Below are 17,877 nucleotides of genomic sequence, written 5' to 3' on the forward strand. Positions count from 1 at the left end.
CCCAGTGACTTGAAAACAAAAGTAAAATGAAGTTTAGGATATAAGGGAATTCATTCATTGATATTGGAATATGAGTTTCAAAAGACAGAATATAATTTAGGAAAGGAAAGAAAAATCTTCAAAAATGTGATTGGATTAAATGGTGCGCAAGAATGTCAGATGAAATGGAAGCTCTGGCTTGTATTACAACTTTTACCATGTTTGTTGTCCAAATTCATCACTTAATTATCTTTTCACAATTATGTGGCATCTTGGGCAATAGGATCTCACTTATCAGTGATGGACAAGTCCCCTTGAAGGGGAAGAGTCCTGTTTATGCTTTACCTTAGACACAAAAATATTGTCCTCAACATTCCAGAAAATACCATGATTTATAAACTTTAAAAATCATGGACTAGCCAGGTAGCATGGTGGTTAAGACAGCATGGCCAAGTGCATGGTTCAAGTCCTAGACCCGGCACCTTGGAAAATATGTTAGGCACATGTGTGTGCATGCCCAAAATCCCAAGAGGAGAGTGGAGGAGAAGGGACCATACTCCCTGGAGGGTGATTTCTCACTTTTCCTCTTGTTCTTTCTCTGTCTCTCTGGCAAGTGCATATGCCCTATAGCAAAAACAAAAACAAAACCAAAATCTTTCATTTTATCCCACCTCATTAAAGGATATTGTAAGATGCTGTATGATTGAAAGTTAATACAGATCATCAGTGATTGGCAGATTAATCATCACTATGGTCAGTGGACTACACAGAAGGATTGCCTTAATTATCACTATATTCTGGGTGCATATCTGTGCATCCTTATTCCAAGCAAATATCTTTCCTTTAGCAAAACAACAGTAAATTTTTATACCCTTTCAGACTTTTTCTCATTCTCCTATTTTTGAGGAGTAGTTTCCAACAGAGGCATTACTTGGTTTTAAAATGATTTTTTCCCTTTGCTTCATTTTAAAAGTGCTGAAAGTATGCATGTCATAGTTACCTGAAAGAAAAGAATATATTTTAAATCACTGAGTATGTAATTAAAATGTGAAGACAGTATACAGGGGTGTGTTAAGCCCTTGAGCTACTCAGTCCACACTTGGAAATATCCTAATCTTCTCTTCTCATGGTTGAATCCCAGCTTTGGATTTCCCCACTACATACAGTTATGTATTTTTAAAAGGTCTGTCATCAAGGTCCCTGGCACTTTTGTTAATGTGCTATTTGAGTATGCATTCTAGAATATTCTGAACTGTTGCCTATGGAGGCCAATATTATAAACCTTATGCTTTAAACCGCTAACACAAAAATCCTCTCTGTTCCCAAACTGAGACTGATAGTCTGAGGTGATAATTTAATACTGTTTAATAATCATGAGATTAAAAAAATAAGCTCTGGACATTAAAAGTAATAACTCATTAGCAAAAGTATTGACATTATTGGGTATTAATATATTACTCATGCCAAGATATGACTCAAAAGCTGGCACATTTTCTTTGTAACAGTCATCGTCATTACAGTTCTCTGACTGTTGACTTCATTGAATTGACTAACATGTCACTTGACTAATCATAAAAATGTTCAGAAAATTTCCAGATCTCCCATTTGGTACCTTTTTTTTGTAAAGAAATTTTTAATTTTATTTTATTTACTCATTTATTTATTTTAATTTGACCACAGAGAGACATACAGAGAGAGAGATAGAGAGAGAGGGAAAGTGAGAAAGCAAGGCACCAGGTCCAGGACACGAACCATGGTCAGCCATGTGGGAGTGTTCAAGGCCTTAACCACCACACCACCTGCTGGTCCCCATCAGTAGCTTTTATTAATGTGATAGAATGTAATGTCACTACTCATAGGAATTCTTTTAGTAAAGGGATTAGGCTTATTTGTTTCTATTAGATTTTCTTTTTTATTTACGGTCTAATTTGTATTTCTGTATTTATATATCTTTATTCCCAAATCAGTATAATATCAGTTTGAAGATCATCTATATGATAAAACAGATTATACAGAGGATCGCATTTACAATGACACATTTTCTTAACTGAGTCACCTGATCTGCTACCTCTGATAGCAGTAGGTTAATCAGCCCAACTCTAATCTCTGAATGGAGCAGTTTTATTATTTTCTGGGGAAGTTTTGAGCTCTGTATGGTTTTTTTGGTGCTTTTTTCTATGATGCAAGGGTTAAGAAAATCCCTGCGTATCAGCAATTTTTTTTTTTTTGAGAGGTTTTTGCTATAGGGCACGTGCACTCACCAGAAAGACAGAGACAAAGAGACAGAAAGTGAGAAATCACACCACCGCCCCCCACCTCCCAAGGGGGATGGCCACACCGCAATCTCTTCTCCTCCATTCTCCTCTTGGGATCCTGGACACGCACACATATGCTCCTGGCATGAGTTTAAGCCACCAGGTCCAGGACTCGAACCACGGTTGACTATGTGGGAATTCAGCAACATAGTCATTATACCAACTGCTGGTCCCCACATCCACAATTTTAACCAGACTTCCCCAGGACGGAGGATAGACCGGAGCAGCGATAGAGACAGTAGACACGAGGCCCAGGAGTCCCAACCTCTACGCCTCCTACTTGACTTCAGAGCATTCAAACACTCGAGGTCCAGTCTGGAGCCATATAGCCTGTCCCATCTCAGATACCCAAAACTACTATATTTAGCAGGATGTGGTGGGGTAAGGGCACACAGTGAGGGAGGAATCAGTCCCCAAATTATATAAACATTTCTAAATTTTCCATAGCAAGGAGTACTTTCTAAACCACAACCTATGGACAGCAGCTATCTGGCTAGCCATTGAATGAAGCATGAGTGTCAACGAAGTTAAGGAACTGCTGGGCTTGCAAGACCATGTGCAGCTTACTTAGCTCCAATTTTAAAGTAATTCATTCTTTGTTGGCTATACACGTAAGCAATGGAGGAAGTGGTGCATCTGCAACCCCAGCTGGTGCTAAGGATTTCAACACTTCCAATAGGTATGGGCTAGAAAACTCTTGGGCACCCGAAGGGTTCTTCCCTTTCAGCCAAGACGCCCCCATTTAAGTCACTTTTAAACTCCATTTCAAGCTTTTATTGTACAAATCCCAGCTGTGGTTGAGGGTAGCCTCCAAAAATTTCTTGAGTTGCTCTTTGGACTCTGTTTGGTTCTATTGTGTTTTCATGAATAATACTTGAATCCATGTTTATATGTAGTCCAAGACGTCTTTTCCTGTAGTGATGTTGTAGAGTTGTGCATTTTGAAGGTCTGGTTATACTGTTTCAGCCTTCAGAGAGTCCAGATAGCGGCTTGTCAGGTTCGTTTTCATAGTCTGGTGGTGTTTGCTAGCAGTCCTCAGGTGGCATGGTAGTAAAGGTGCTGGAAACTCCCACATGACTGACCACGGTTCGAGTCCTGGACCTGGTGGCTTGCTTTCTCACTTTCCCTTCCTCTCTCTCTCTCTCTCTCTAGTCAAATTAAAATGAATGAATAAATAAAATTAAATAAATAATTTTAAGAAAAAAAAAAGAAGGGGTATACTGCTTCAGTCAGGTGAAAGAAGTGAAGGCATATGGAATCTGGGAATCATACACCACAGAAGGGGGTTCGTGTTGGATTGGCTTTGCATACTGTACTCCCCAGTAGTTCGGAGCCAGACTGCGTTCCCTTCCATGGCTCTAAAGCTGATTGTCACTTTTTTTTAATGCACTCTGAAGAATTTTCTTAAGGAAACTTTTGAATTATTCCATATCAAAAAGATCAACGTCTTCACCTTTTCCTTTACACACCTGAAAAATTCTAAATTTTCTGATGCCAATAAACTTGAGTATAAATGATGTCTGAAACGGTTGCATCTTTGAGACTTGCATGCTTTTTCTTACAGCACAATTGAATGCTGAGCCAAAGATTCCTTTCTCTGCCGAAAGTTTATGGTCTATAGTTCATTTTCAGACAAAACGTTTTCCAGGCTTTTAGAATTGTCATCAGTTTGATCATGTGGATTTTCTTTTTTTTTAAGAAGTATTTATTTAATAGATTTTTTTTCCTTTCTGGCATATGCACTCACCAGGGAGACAGAGAGAAAGCAATAAATCACTCTCCAAGGTGGGATGGCCATGCCACAATCCCTTCTCCTCCATTATCCTCTTGGGATCTTGGGCACACATGCACACACACACCCAGCACGAGTTTTAAGCCACCAGGTCTAGATTCAAACCATAGTTGACTACGTGGAAGTCAGTGACATAAGCATTATACCATCTGCTGGTCCCAATAATTATTTCATTTTATTTGTTATTATTATTTATTTGAAAGTGAGAAAGCAAGCCATATGGGAGTTCAGAGTCCTAGCCACTACACTGCCTGCTGGCCACAGGTCATGTGGATTTTCAAGATGGTCCTTCTGATAAACTCGGCAACAGTCTCGGGAAAAAGTCACTGCAGACAGAGGCTTTGGGGTGCGGGTTCCTCAAGGTTCCCACTATCCTCAGCCTATCAGTACCACAGGGGGATCTCTTACCTCTCATTGCATCGTCAGCCATCTCGCTCCTCAGCAGGATTCCCCCTCGCTATCTTTTTGTACATTTTTTTGTGCTAGCTTTCTCGTCCTTTTTCTTTTTTCTTTTCACATCCTGTTGCTTCATTGGCATATCTTCCTTGAATTACTACATTTTATTTATTTATTATCATTTCTAAAAATTATGTTATTATTTTAATTACTTAATTTTTATTATTATTCTAATTTCTTTATACATTCAATCATTGTGCATCACTACAGCTTGTAAAATGAGTTTCTCAACTTGCCCTTTTTCTTGCTTACTTGCTAACACACATTTTGAATACTTTTGCCATTGCAAATATCTTCTTTTCATTGGTCACCTCTCTGAGAATAATAAACTTAAATCATCCGCTTTTCCCTCTATGGTGTTTGCTTCCAAGCCCTTTTAACAGAAATAATTTTAAACGAGTAATAAAAAATATTTTTTCTTCCATTTCTTTTTATTTCCTATACTAACTCTTAGTTGTCTTAGAGTTTTACAATGCACATAAAGATTTTTACTCTCTTTATAGAACATGCTATGTTCTTCTTATAATAAGCCAAGTTACCAACATCATTTGCTAAATCATTGTTTTCCCTGTGGATTTATGTTGCCACATTCTTCCATATCAGATCTGTTTTGGTGTTCTCTTTTCTGTTCTGTGGATATCCTTCGTGTTCCTCCACCATTGCCAAATTACCTATTTCTGGCGTGATCAGCCATCCCATTTTGATCATCTCTTACAAAATTGTCCGAGCTACTGATGGACTTATATTGTTTTTTTTTTCACATAAATTTCAGAATCAGTTGCCAAAATTCTTCCACTATATTCCTCTTCTTTCAATTAGGATTATGCTAAATATATAGATTAAGTCTGGAGAACTGATATATTACAATATTAAGTCATATCATCCATATACATGTATTTTTTCATTTCTTTTTTCTTCTTTTTATAAGAATTATTTATTTATTTAATTCTATTTGTTATTACTATTTTTTTTTTTTATTTGACCAGAGAGAGACAGGGAGAGAGAAAGCAAACTGCTAGGTCTGGGACTCAAAGCACAGTCAGCCATGTGGGAATCCAGCACCTTCATCCACATTGCCATCTGTCGGCCCCTATTTCTTCACTTACTGATGTTTCTCATTATAACCTTTTATAGACTTTTTTATTTTTTTCCCAAGGATTATTCCTATTTTTTACTGGATTAAATTCTATCTAAATGCTTTGTTTTGTTGTGTTGCTAGTGCGAATGATACCTAACTTCTTTTTTTTTTTTCTTAGTTGGTTATTGCTAACTAGGAGAATGAAACTGATTTTCGTCTTTCAATATTATATCTGACAAGCTTATTGAACTCTATTAATAATACTGGCAACTTTTCTCTTAGTTCATTTGTATTTTTACCAGGAGTGGTTATGTGATATTTAGATAATAATTAAAATTATCTCTATATTTCTGTTTATAGCAGTTATTTTTTTTTTCTTATTTTGTTTGTACAGAGAAGATGGACTTTGTTAAGTAGTTCTAAAGGTAGTCTCCATCGCTGTTTTAGGCCTGATATTTAAATATATATAAATATTTAAAGTGTCTCTATTATATATAATGTTTGCTATAGAGTTTTTTGTTTTAAAAAAAAGCTAATTCTATCCAGTTAAGAAAACTAATATGTAGCCCTAGTTTTCTAAGGTTTTCATACTGGAAGAAAAGTACTAAACTTTGGGACCAGCAGCGTAATGGCTATGTCGCTGGACTCCCACGTAGTCCACCGCGGTTCGCGTCCTGGAACCAGTGGCTTAAAACTCACGCAGGGCGCGTGTGCGTGCCCAAGATCCCGAGAGGAGAATGGAGGAGAAGGGATTGTGGCGTGGTCATCCTCCCTGGGGGGTATTTCTCGCTTTCTGTCTCTATGTCTCTGTCTGTCTGTCGAGCGCACACGCCCTATAGCAAAAACTTCTAAAAAAAAAAATACTAAACTTTACTAAATAGTTTCTTTTTTTTAATCTGGAAGTTTTTTCAGTTAGACTATACATGTGACAAATGACAGGATAGATTGATTTAATTCTCCTAGTATAATCCTAGAATAATACGTAATTGATTATGAGATCTGTGCATTATTGAGTATTTTTGCAGCATATTTAGAATTTTAACTAAGTTCTGTTTTAATTTTTATTTTTTTAAGAGAGATTTTGACTATAGGATGCATGTCTTGCCAGAGAGACAGAGGGACAGAAAGCGAAAAATCATCTCCCTGGGTGATCGCCATGCCGCAATCCCTTCTCCTTCATTCTCTCAGGATCTTGGGTACACACTTGCATACATCCAGCGTGAGTTTTAAGCATTCGGGTCTGGGACTCAAACCATAGTCAACTACGTGGGAATCCAGTGATGTAACCATTATGCCATCTGCTGATCCCTTTAACTAAGTTCTTAAGTAAATGTACAATTTGTTTTTTTTCCCCCTCTTAAAGTATCCTTACTTGCTAAGACATAAAATTTATCTTTTCTGGTTCAACCTTTATGAAAAATGATTAGTATTCAAGTATTAGGTCAAATGTATTTGTAAAATGGTGTGCAGCTTGAGACATTTTTGGAGACATAACAGCAAATGGATGACTCATATTTTCTTAGGCATGTATACATATTTTGTTAGTTTGGGTATCTAATTTAATTTCATTACAATCAGAGAATACATTCTGATTTTGATTCTTGGGGTTTGTTGAGACTGTCCTTTTACCTAGAATGAATTCCACTTTTAAAAAAGAATTATTTATTTAACTTTATGTATTCTTATTTTTTTAAATTTTGCTATTGGGCACATGCACTCACCAAAGCAAGGTAGAGAAAGAGCAAGAAGGAAAGTGAGAAAGCCAGATCTGGGACTCAAGCCATGGTTGGCCAAGTGCAGTCCAGCGCCCCAACCACTACACTACCAGCCTACCCCAAATGTATCCCATTTGCAATTTATTGTTTTACTTTTTGGAGCACTTTAGGTATCTATAAGTTGGCTATACTTACTATATTCCTGAAGTTTTTAATAACATTTCATATTTCTTCTCATTAATACCATTTTAGGAAGATTATGTTCAAATTTGTAATAAAAGTTTTAATTAGAAACAATTACATCACACTGGGCTTCTGTGAGAATGAGATAGGGATCTTGAGTCATTAAACAGACTTACTCAACTTGAGCCCAAGTAATAGCTCTTATGCATCAACTGTATAGTGTGATACTTTTCGAATTCTTCAGCAGAGAACTTATAATGGGCTTTCATGGTTTCATAGGATAATTTCAAGAATTCAGAGCACATCTCAAAAACTCTTAATAATTGATAACCCCCTGAGGGCCACAGATTATTCTTTCCTTGGGTCCATTCAACTTTGGAAACATCCTAATGAAATTTTTTTATTCATTGCAGAGGCGAGTAAACTAAGGATTATAAAGGACGAGTTACTTGTACAAAATTAAATAAAACTTGTTAACTTCTTTGTGTACTGTAATGTCTCCCTTGGCCTTATTTATTGACTTATTTCATAAGTACAGACATATGTTAAATACTCAGTTGTGTTTTCATTGTTCTTACAAGTAATTTATAATAAGTTGTTTATTCACAGAAGAAGTATGATAAATGTTTCTGTTGCAAGTTGGTGAAAAGAGAGGTGATAATACCATATGGCATGAGAAAGTGTATAATAGGAATTCTACCTGTCAAAACACATTTGGCAAAGATAACAAAAAGTTATTAATTTCCTGACTGACTTTACTTTTAATCAGTAAAGTCAGTCACCTCTTCTAGGGTGAAAAAAGGGAGTTCTGGAACCTATGTCCTATATTCCTTTAATTTCCTCATTTCTTCACATCCCAGTCAACATATTATCGAAACATGTAGTCAGTTTCTAAGGAGTTGATAATACTAAGTCTTGATCCAAGTCTAAATGGTACTGAGCCTTTAACCAGGAAATGCTGTGGACTTTAATGATAAGCATCAATATATAAAAACTATCAACTTGTTGATAATAATTTATGGACCTTGCTTGAAATGTTGCTGACTAAAATAACAGTTTACCTTGATTTCAGGATAAAAATTACTAAAAAGAAACACATGTGTTTCTTGGTATGGATATCTTGACTTTAAATTTTTCTAAGAATTTTTAAAAATTTTAATGCTCGATGCCTTATACATACGATACATTGCTCATACTTTACTCAGAACTATCTTAAATTCAGAAACATTGCTTATACTTTACTCAGAACTGACTTAAATTCTTAATACCTCTTTCTTGTAATCTTCCTGTAGTAATATACAATGATAGAATTGAATGTAATACTGTTATTCCAGGATGGTATAGTCCCAGTGACAAAAAATATCTTTTAGAGAAATATAAGGCAATCCAGATTTCTATCAGAAATGCAACCAATTGATTAAATATTTTAACTCAATGGGATACTAAGTTAAAATATTTTTTCTCTACTCATTACTTGTCTAGCTATGATCTTTTAAATATTGCTTAACCCCTGAGTAACAGATGGCCTGATGCTATCTTTAACAATATTGCAATGTTGACAGTCTATTCTGGTTATTAGATGTCTGACTAATTTAAAACTTGAATACCATATCTCATTTCAACTATCCTTCTGGGGCCAGTAGGTAATGTGGTGGTTAAGGCACTGAACTCCCACATGGCTGACTATGGTTCGAGTCCCAGACCTGGCGATCTGAAAATCACATGGGGCATATCCATGTGCATGCCCAAAGCCCTAGAGGAAAATGGAGGAGAAGGGATTGTGACAAGGAACATCTCCTTGAAGTGTGATTTCTTACTTCTCCTTACTCTTTCTCTCTTGGCAAAAGCATACACCCTATGGCAAAAACTTAAAAATAAATAAAAATAAGCCTTCTTGATGGCCTCCTAGATTTATGACTTGTAGATTAGTATAGGAAAAGATTTTCCTTCTTCTTTCAGCAGTTTTGTATATTCTGTGTATATTGCAGTCTTAAAATGACCTTGTCTTTACTTCTCAAGTTTGAATACTGGGACCACCTGAGTTGGGACAAAACAGTGTATCTCAAATAACCTCTGCATAAGCCTGCCAATGTTCTATAACTCAGGTTGTTGTAGGCTCTTAGAATTTGGGTAAGTTAATCTTTAGTCTTTAGTGTGGGGGTTCTATTTATTGTCTAAGAGGCAATGGGGAAAGCACGTTCAACATTCAGAGACATTAGTATTTATCTTCTCTCTCTCTCTCTCTTTTAGAGGTTTTTGCCTTAGGGTGTTTGCACCCACCAGAGAGAGACAGAGATAGTGAGAAGAAAAATGAGAAATCACACCCACCCTGGGGGATAGCCATGCCACAATCCCTTCTCTGTTCTCTTCCCAGGATTTTGGTCACACATGCCTGGTGTACGTTTCAAACCATTGGGTCTGGGACTTGAGCCAAGCTTGGCCATGTGGGAGTTCAGTGACAAAACCACTATACAATCTGCTGGCCCTATATCTTTTTCTTCAAGAAGAATGAAGAATACATTTGTCTTGAGACACTCATCCACATTACCCTTGTCATTTCTATAAGAACTCAAACCAAATTTAAGGGAGAGAAGTTTTGTTCCTTTGATAGAATTAATTTTATACTAGGGAAAGTAAATTCAGTGGTATACTGAAACTGGAAATGCTGGAAGATCATTCGGGGCATCACTATACATCCCGATAATATGCGTACTCTTTAGTCAACACAGTTCTTGCACCACCACACATTAGCCTAACTTTCCTCCCACAACTCCAGAGCATCCCAGAATATCTTCGTCTTGTAGTTCATGGGATTCACAATTCTGCCCAAATCATTTCTTTTCCTTTATTTTTTTGTTAAGTCATCAATGATACAATTGTTTGATTTGGTGATTTAACTCTCAAAGCTGCTCCTATCACTTCATCTTCCCTCACACAAAACCTTACCCACCTCCCTATTCTGAAATTTTTCTGTACCAGGACCAGCAGGCGACATAATGGTTACATTGTCAGACTCTCACATAGTCAACTGCAGTTCAAGTCCTGGAGCTGGCAGCTTAAAACTCACGCTAGGTGCATATGTGCATGTGCGTGTCCAAAATCCCAAGGAGAGACTGGAGGAGAAGAGATTGTGATGTGGCCATGCCCCCAAGGGATGATTTCTCACTTTCTGTTCGTCTTTCTCTGTCTCTGGTGAGCCCATGCACCCTATAGCAAAACATCTCTAAAAAAGAAAAAAAAAATTCTGTACTATCTAAATGTAATAAGAAGTCTTACAACTATTTAAATAATTTATCTCCTTTATATATTGAGTTTCTGGTAATATTTTCTTTAAATATAATGTCAAAAATAATCTGTTTTATTTTGTAATTCTTGAAATCAGAAGAATATTCTATAACAACCTTGGCTCATTCAAATTCTTTCTGTCTATTCATTGTCTGTTTACACTGATCTCTTGACCATGGCATTAATATAACAGTTAATATTTGGGTTAAGAAATCTATTCTCTTGAAAATGTACTTCAAGCTAAGCTTCCATGGAACTAGATTTTAACAGTCGTTATGTGTGCTTTAGAATTACTATAGAATATATCAATATATGCATAATTATTGTCAATCTGTGTTCACAACTCTAAAAATTACTTTCTTGTTTTATTGTTAATTTTTAAGTCAACTTAATGACATTAGTACTTAAATAAAGTTTTTAATCTAAGTACAAGTAAAAAAATAGTGAAAGATTTGACCATAGAAAAATGTACTTCCCTAAGAAAGGAGTGTCACTTTCTCTCATTTGTCTTGAAAATTGTGTGTATAAGATAATTTACTTCCGGGACCAGCAGTTAGTGTAATGGCTATGTTGCTGGACTCCCATGTAGTTGACTGCAGTTTGAGTCCTGGATCCAGTGGCGTAAACTCACGCTGGACCCATGTGCGTGCGTGCCCAAGATCCCGAGAGGAGAATGGAGGAGAATGAATTGTGGTGTGGCCATCCCCATGGAGGGGGATTTCTCGCTTTCTGTCTCTCTGTCTCTCTCTGCCTTTCTGGCGAGTATATGCACCCTGTAGCAGAAACCCAAAAAAAAAAAAAAGAAATAAAAAAGATAATTTACTTCTTTTTCAGTAAGTTAGTACTTATGCATCATACGATAATTTATATATTTCTGCCAAAAGCATTTTAGACCTTTGTGTTAATGTTGGAATGGCATTTTTAGATAATTGCAATAAAATTATTTTAGTCATATGAACAGTCTTCAAAAATTTTAATGGAAAATGCATATTATAAAAAAAACCCCTAGGCACGGATCTCAAAATATTTTTGCATCAAAATTAATTCATATTTTAATTCTATTTTCCATGAATTTTTAAATTGTACCACCGACAGTAGAATTTTAAGTAGACTTTCATTGGCAAATCGGATAAAAATTATTTGGCTTTAGAAGTTAGTTCTAGATGGTACCAGCAGTTGGTGTAATAGCTATGTTGCCGGACACCCATGTAGTCAACTACGGTTCAGGTTCTGGACCTGGTGGCTTGAACTCATACTGGGTGCGTGTGCATGCATGTTCAAGATCCTGAGAGGAGAATGGAGGAGAAGGGATTGTGGTGTGGCCACATCCCCTGGGGGGTGGGGGGTGATTTCTCACTTTCTGTCTTTCTATTTTACTCTGTCTTTCTGGTGAGCTCATGTGCCCTATAGCAAAAACCTCTCTAAAAAAAGAAAAAAAAAGTTAGTTCTAGGGACCAGCAGGTGGCGTGGTTGTTAAGACACTGGACTCCAACATAGTGGACTATGGTTTGAGTCTTAGACCTGACAGCTTTCTCACTTCCTCTTTCTCTGTCTCTGCCACAACCCCTCCCCCCACCCCGCAAAGCACACATGCCCTATAGCAAATTAAAAAGTAATAATAATGATAATTAAAATTAAGTAAATAATTGTTTAACAAGAAAAATAATTTAGCTCTATATATCTGCTTTTTAGAATAAAAATAAATACCTAGCATATGGTCTTTTTTCTTTTTTTTTTTTTTTTTCTGTAGGGTGCGTGCACTCTCCAGACAGACCAAGAGAGACAGAAAGTGAGAAATTACCCCCCAGGGGGGATGGCCATGCTACAATCCCTTCTCCTCCATTCTCTCTGGATCTTGGGCACGCACGCACATGCGCCCGGCGTGAGTTTTAAGCCACCGGGTCCAGGACACAAACCATGGTTGACTACGTGAGAGTCCAGCGACATAGCCATTACGCTAACTGCTGGTCTCCACTAGCATATAGTTTTGACACCACAACTGATGATAACATTACATCAATTTTACTTGGATTTGGTGATGAGGTATTATAAAACTAACTTCTCTAAGCTAATAGACTGTTCACATAAATGATGACATGGACATGGGTAATATTTGGTTATCTTTAAATTTCAAGTCATTGTTTTATTTATGCCTTCCTGAAGATTAATGAATAAGTTTTTGGGGTTTTGGGAGTTTTTTGTCCAGTAGCATACATTTCTATATTAATATGAACTAGGAATTTTTATAGCTAGAAAATAAAAATTAATTAACAATTAAGTATGACACATAGTAAGCCCCTGTAAAACAGACTCTAAAATATAGTGGCTTAATTCTCTTATATAAGAGTCTAGAAGTAAGTGTTCTAAATCAGTGTGTTGGCTCCACATCAAAAGTAGTTTCTGCTTCTGGGTCTAAATACTGCTGCCATTTTTTCCTAGGCATGGAGAAAAAGCAAACGTTACAGGGGAGCCCAGTTCCAGTCCTTAACTGGCAAGATAATGCCCTTCTGCCCACATTGCAGGGGCCATCACTTCAACACATGGGTAGAGCCATCTGTAGGTGAAACCAAAATGACAGTCTTTATTAATGGGTGGAGCAACTGGCTGGTTCCCATAATTGCCAAGCAAAACTGGTGATAGGTACCCTGATATCACTCTTTTTTATTTCATATTAAAGGCAAAGCATGTCACTCTAGCAGTCATCATGCAAACTTTATATTTTAACTTTTAAAAGCATTAGTATAGGGACCAGCAGTTAGTGTAATGGCTATGTCACTGGACTCCCACGTAGTCGACCACGGTTTGAGTCCTGGACCTGGTGGCTTAAACTCACGCCGGGCGCATGTGCATGCGTTCCCAAGATCCCAAGAGGAGAATGGAGGAGAAGGGATTGCAGCATGGCCATCCCCCTGGGGGGTGATTTCTTGCTTTCTATCTCTCTGGCGAGCGCACGCGCCCTATAGCAAAAACCTCTTAAAAAAAAAATAGCATTAGTATAGGGGGCAGCAGCTGGCATAGTAGTTAAGGTACTGAATTCCCATATGGCCAGCTGCAGTTCGAGTCCTGGACCTGGCCTTTGAAAGATCACGCTGTGCACACGTGCATGCATGCCCAACATCATGAGGGGAAAATCAAAAAGGGATTACAGTGTGACTATCCCATTCCCCTTGGAGGGTGATTTCTCATTTTCCCTTTCACTTTTGCTGTCTTTCTCTGTCTCTCTCCAGCTAGTTCACATACTCTATGGCAAAACAAATAACAACAACAACAAAATAACAATACAATTTTGTGAAGCATTTTTGCATATATTCCTATATGCTAACCTGTGTAACTTTCTTTATTTGACGTTGTACTATCCAACTTATGGTAGGGAGAGTTACTTTAATCATGAACTTGGTGTCACAGATGGAATATAAAGATGCAGGGGGAATGTGTACAATAGGGTAAGAGTCTCATTATGTTTTGTAACTTTTAAACATTAACATAGAACTGGGTTTTCTTTCTAGACAAGTTTTAAAACTATTATCAATTCTTAGAAATCCTTTTTATCTTTATCATTCACACACCCATGGCATTCGTTAAGTATCTCTTAGAATACCATTTCTTAGCTTAAAACCCCGTCTGTCTTAGTCCGACACCTTCCAACAGAACTTTCTGTGATGACAGAAATGTTCTCGAACTGCACTGTCCAATATAGTAGTTACTGCTGTGTGAAGCTTCTGAGTACTTGTAACATGACTGATATGACTAAGAAACTGAATTTTCAGCTTCATTTCATTTTACTGAATTTAAATGTAGATAGTGGCTAGTAATCACCATATTGGATGCTCAGTTCTAGTCACTCCCTGCTCCATTGACCAACATACTTAAGCCATATTACACCTGTAACACCCACAGATGAATTTAACTACTGAACATTTGGTGTTTTATTCTTTGAGTAAGGGATTTTATATGTCCCACGTGACTTCAGCTTCAGATAGTCAGGTAATAATAAGAGTATGTAATATGTATTGAGCACATTGTGTATTAGGCACTGTCAGCACGTCTACGCAATCATGTCATTATCACGAGAAACTTACATTCTAACACAAGAAACTCACATTATAATGATCAGCATTTTATAGAGGTATAAACTGACACAGTCACAGAGTTCATTTTGGCCTAAGATCAAAAAGCTCCTCGGTGGTTGGGCTAGGAGGTAAACTCCAGGTGAACTGACTTTAGCTACCGGGCTCTCACTCCATCCTTTTTTCTCTTAGTGTTCTAGAGAGAGAGAGTCTTCATCTGTGGTTTTCTTTATTCAGAAGGGATCTCAGCTTTATTTATCTCTGTGTGCATAATATTGGAAACTCTACTGCCTCTGCTAAGAGAGAAGGGAGAAAAGAGCTCTTTATCTTTTTGTCCTGTAATAATTCTTTGATCAGAAACTTTATTTGTAAAAAGATGTTCCCACATGTCCACTAATTCAGCTTTACCAATTTGACACTAGGATCTTTTATCAGAATGATACTAAAAAAATTAGTAAATATAAGTGACAATGAGCAGGTGCTATATTTTGCTCCAAAAGATTATTCCTTCATTATTATTATTTTTTTTATCCTCCTGTCACTAATAGGAAGAATTTTAATGTAGTCAAGATTGATTATTTTCAAAGGGCTCTAATGTTGAGATTTCACTCAGGTCAATCGTCTGCAAGTTAAAATTACTTAGATGCGTCCTGTCCATAATTAAATAATCTTACCTACTAATATTACAGATTAAGGATACCTTTAGACATGAAATCTGTCATTTTAAGCATGCCCCCAAGCCTTCTCCAGATTGCTCATAAAATTTCTCATTCTCTAGAGAAATGTGATCTCTAAGAAATAAATGTCTCTGTCAAGTCACAAGTAATATGAACACATGATGAAAAAATGGAATTTTTGAGTCTCATAAGGGATATTGCAGTATTGTACTATTGATTTTATTCCTTGTTATTTAAGTTCTCATGGTAATTTTAGGAATTACCTTTTGGATCTAAAGGGAAGGTTATGATACCTTTTAGGGAGGTGGGAGCCAGAGATCTTTGGGGACCAGGAGAATATTTTTCATATGAAATTCTTTGTCATAAAATGCTAATGTTGGTGTTCTTGTCTTTATGTCTATGCATTCTTTAGCTATGAGGATAACAGACCCTTCATCAAGTAAGAATGACCTGAATGGCTGATAAATTCCATTTATCAGTGTGGTCCCATGAACCAGCTGTCAGATCAGTACTGAAAAATCATTAGAGCTTCTGTCATTCACACTGAGGCAGAAGAGCAAACTGTGCAGGAGAATAATCTGGCATACAACTCACAGGCAGACTAAACATGTTGCAAGTGTATTGCCAAAAATAAAAAAAATTCTGCTTCACCTTTGTTAATTGGATATCACTTGAATCCAGTGCCACAGTGATAGCAGCTCCCTGTGGTACAGACTTGTTTTGCTTTAACAGCTTCCTCCTTCCATCGTGATGTGTTTCTCTGTGCTGCATATGCATTTCCGTTGTTTGTTTGGGCATGATTCATCTAAAATTATTTTGTGATTTAGTGATATTTACTCAAAAGGATCTTATGCGTATGGCATTAGCTAATTACAATTTATATTAATGAATCACTCTATGAAATATTCAAAAAGAAATAAAATGCTTGCTTCAAAAAAAGAAAGTTTACATATGCAAACTGTATCCCTTTCAGATTTGACACTTGTCACTTGACTAGTGATCGGATTGTGAATAAATTAGCATTTGAGTTTTTGAAACAAAGCTACAAGTCTGTACTAACCTAGTAAATATAATAAACATGAATATTAATAGTGGGGCATTATTCCTGTGAACATTTTACAATTATATATCCTGCAAAATTCACTAAAATTGGCAACGTTTGGGCAACCTTGTTGTAGACTTTCAGTTTGTTCTTCTGGTGAAGAGTCCTTTGTTTTCATTTTATCCAATGCCATTTCACTTCATGCTTTTGTTCTTTTTTCTTTTTAATTGGGACTCATTGCAGTTTTATATCATTTAACTCTTGGGCTCATCATGTGTTTTCTAGTGGCTAATAGCTGATTTTAGTATTTTATCCTATCTTTTTTTTTTTTCTAAATAGCAGTTTTGCCTTGATTGAATGATGATTCTCCCCATTTTTCCTTTTTTCAATGTCTGTAAGAAACTAAAGTTTATCTTTGGAAGTCCCCAATCCAGTTGTAGAATAAAATATTAACTTCTAAAATGTTTTCTAATTTGTATGAGGAAAGGTGCCACATGCAATAATAGCAAACCTCCTTTAGGGATTCTTTATTCAAGAATGTTGATATTCTAAATTAATGACATTAAATTGACTGGGCATTCAGATCTCAACAGTGGCTGTTATAGAAAAAAAAGTAGTAAATATTTATAATTAATTTTAATAAGACTTTAGTAATTAACTACCTTGGGACTAGATTTTTTTGAGACGTAGCTCTTTCTAAGAAAAACATTGAACTCAACGTTAGGTTATGGTTAACATACATGATTTATTTCCTTTCACTTTGCAAAGTTTCAATCCCCACCAATATTTCTTCATTAGACAGTACAGGTGGAGGGTAATAGAATGCTGAAAAGAAACATTAGTTAACCCTGTTCAGGGAAGGTTTGCAGAGAAAGCAAAGAGTGGATTTATCCGTGTCTAGAAATTTCAACTGATTTTGTCCTATTTTCTCATGTAATCAGAGAAGAGTTGAGAAGGATTCCATTTCCAATTATTGGAGTCCTGTCTATTGGAATAATTTATTTTATGTTGGTAGTATATACATAATGTAACCATGACTATATGAACTTTTGACACCTATTTATTACCACTGCAAATGGCAGCTTAGAGGCAACTAACAGAATGGAGTAAAGGGAGAATCTGTTTTTCATTCTGTGCTACTCCACCCATACCCTCTGTTCCCATTCCCACTTCATCTCCTCCCTTGAGCTCACAGACAGGTCAAAAGATGAAGGTACCCTGCACCTTTAAGATTCTTTCTAGCAAAACTGCCAAATTACCCATTTCCAAAATCTTGTCCAACATAACG

The 17,877-nt window shown here is 36.5% G+C and overlaps 1 protein-coding gene and 1 pseudogene across 10 annotated transcripts in view; one reads left to right on the forward strand and one right to left on the reverse strand.

Moving 5' to 3' along the window:
- ADGRL3 (adhesion G protein-coupled receptor L3) overlaps positions 1-17,877 on the forward strand; it is a 609,531-nt gene that overhangs the window by 537,411 nt on the left and 54,243 nt on the right. The window lies entirely within an intron of this gene.
- On the reverse strand, positions 2,858-16,324 carry LOC106734643 (centromere protein N-like; annotated as a pseudogene).

This window comes from Tupaia chinensis, unplaced genomic scaffold (assembly GCF_000334495.1).
Source record: "Tupaia chinensis unplaced genomic scaffold, TupChi_1.0 Scaffold000173_1, whole genome shotgun sequence".
NCBI classification, from domain to species: Eukaryota; Metazoa; Chordata; class Mammalia; order Scandentia; family Tupaiidae; genus Tupaia; species Tupaia belangeri.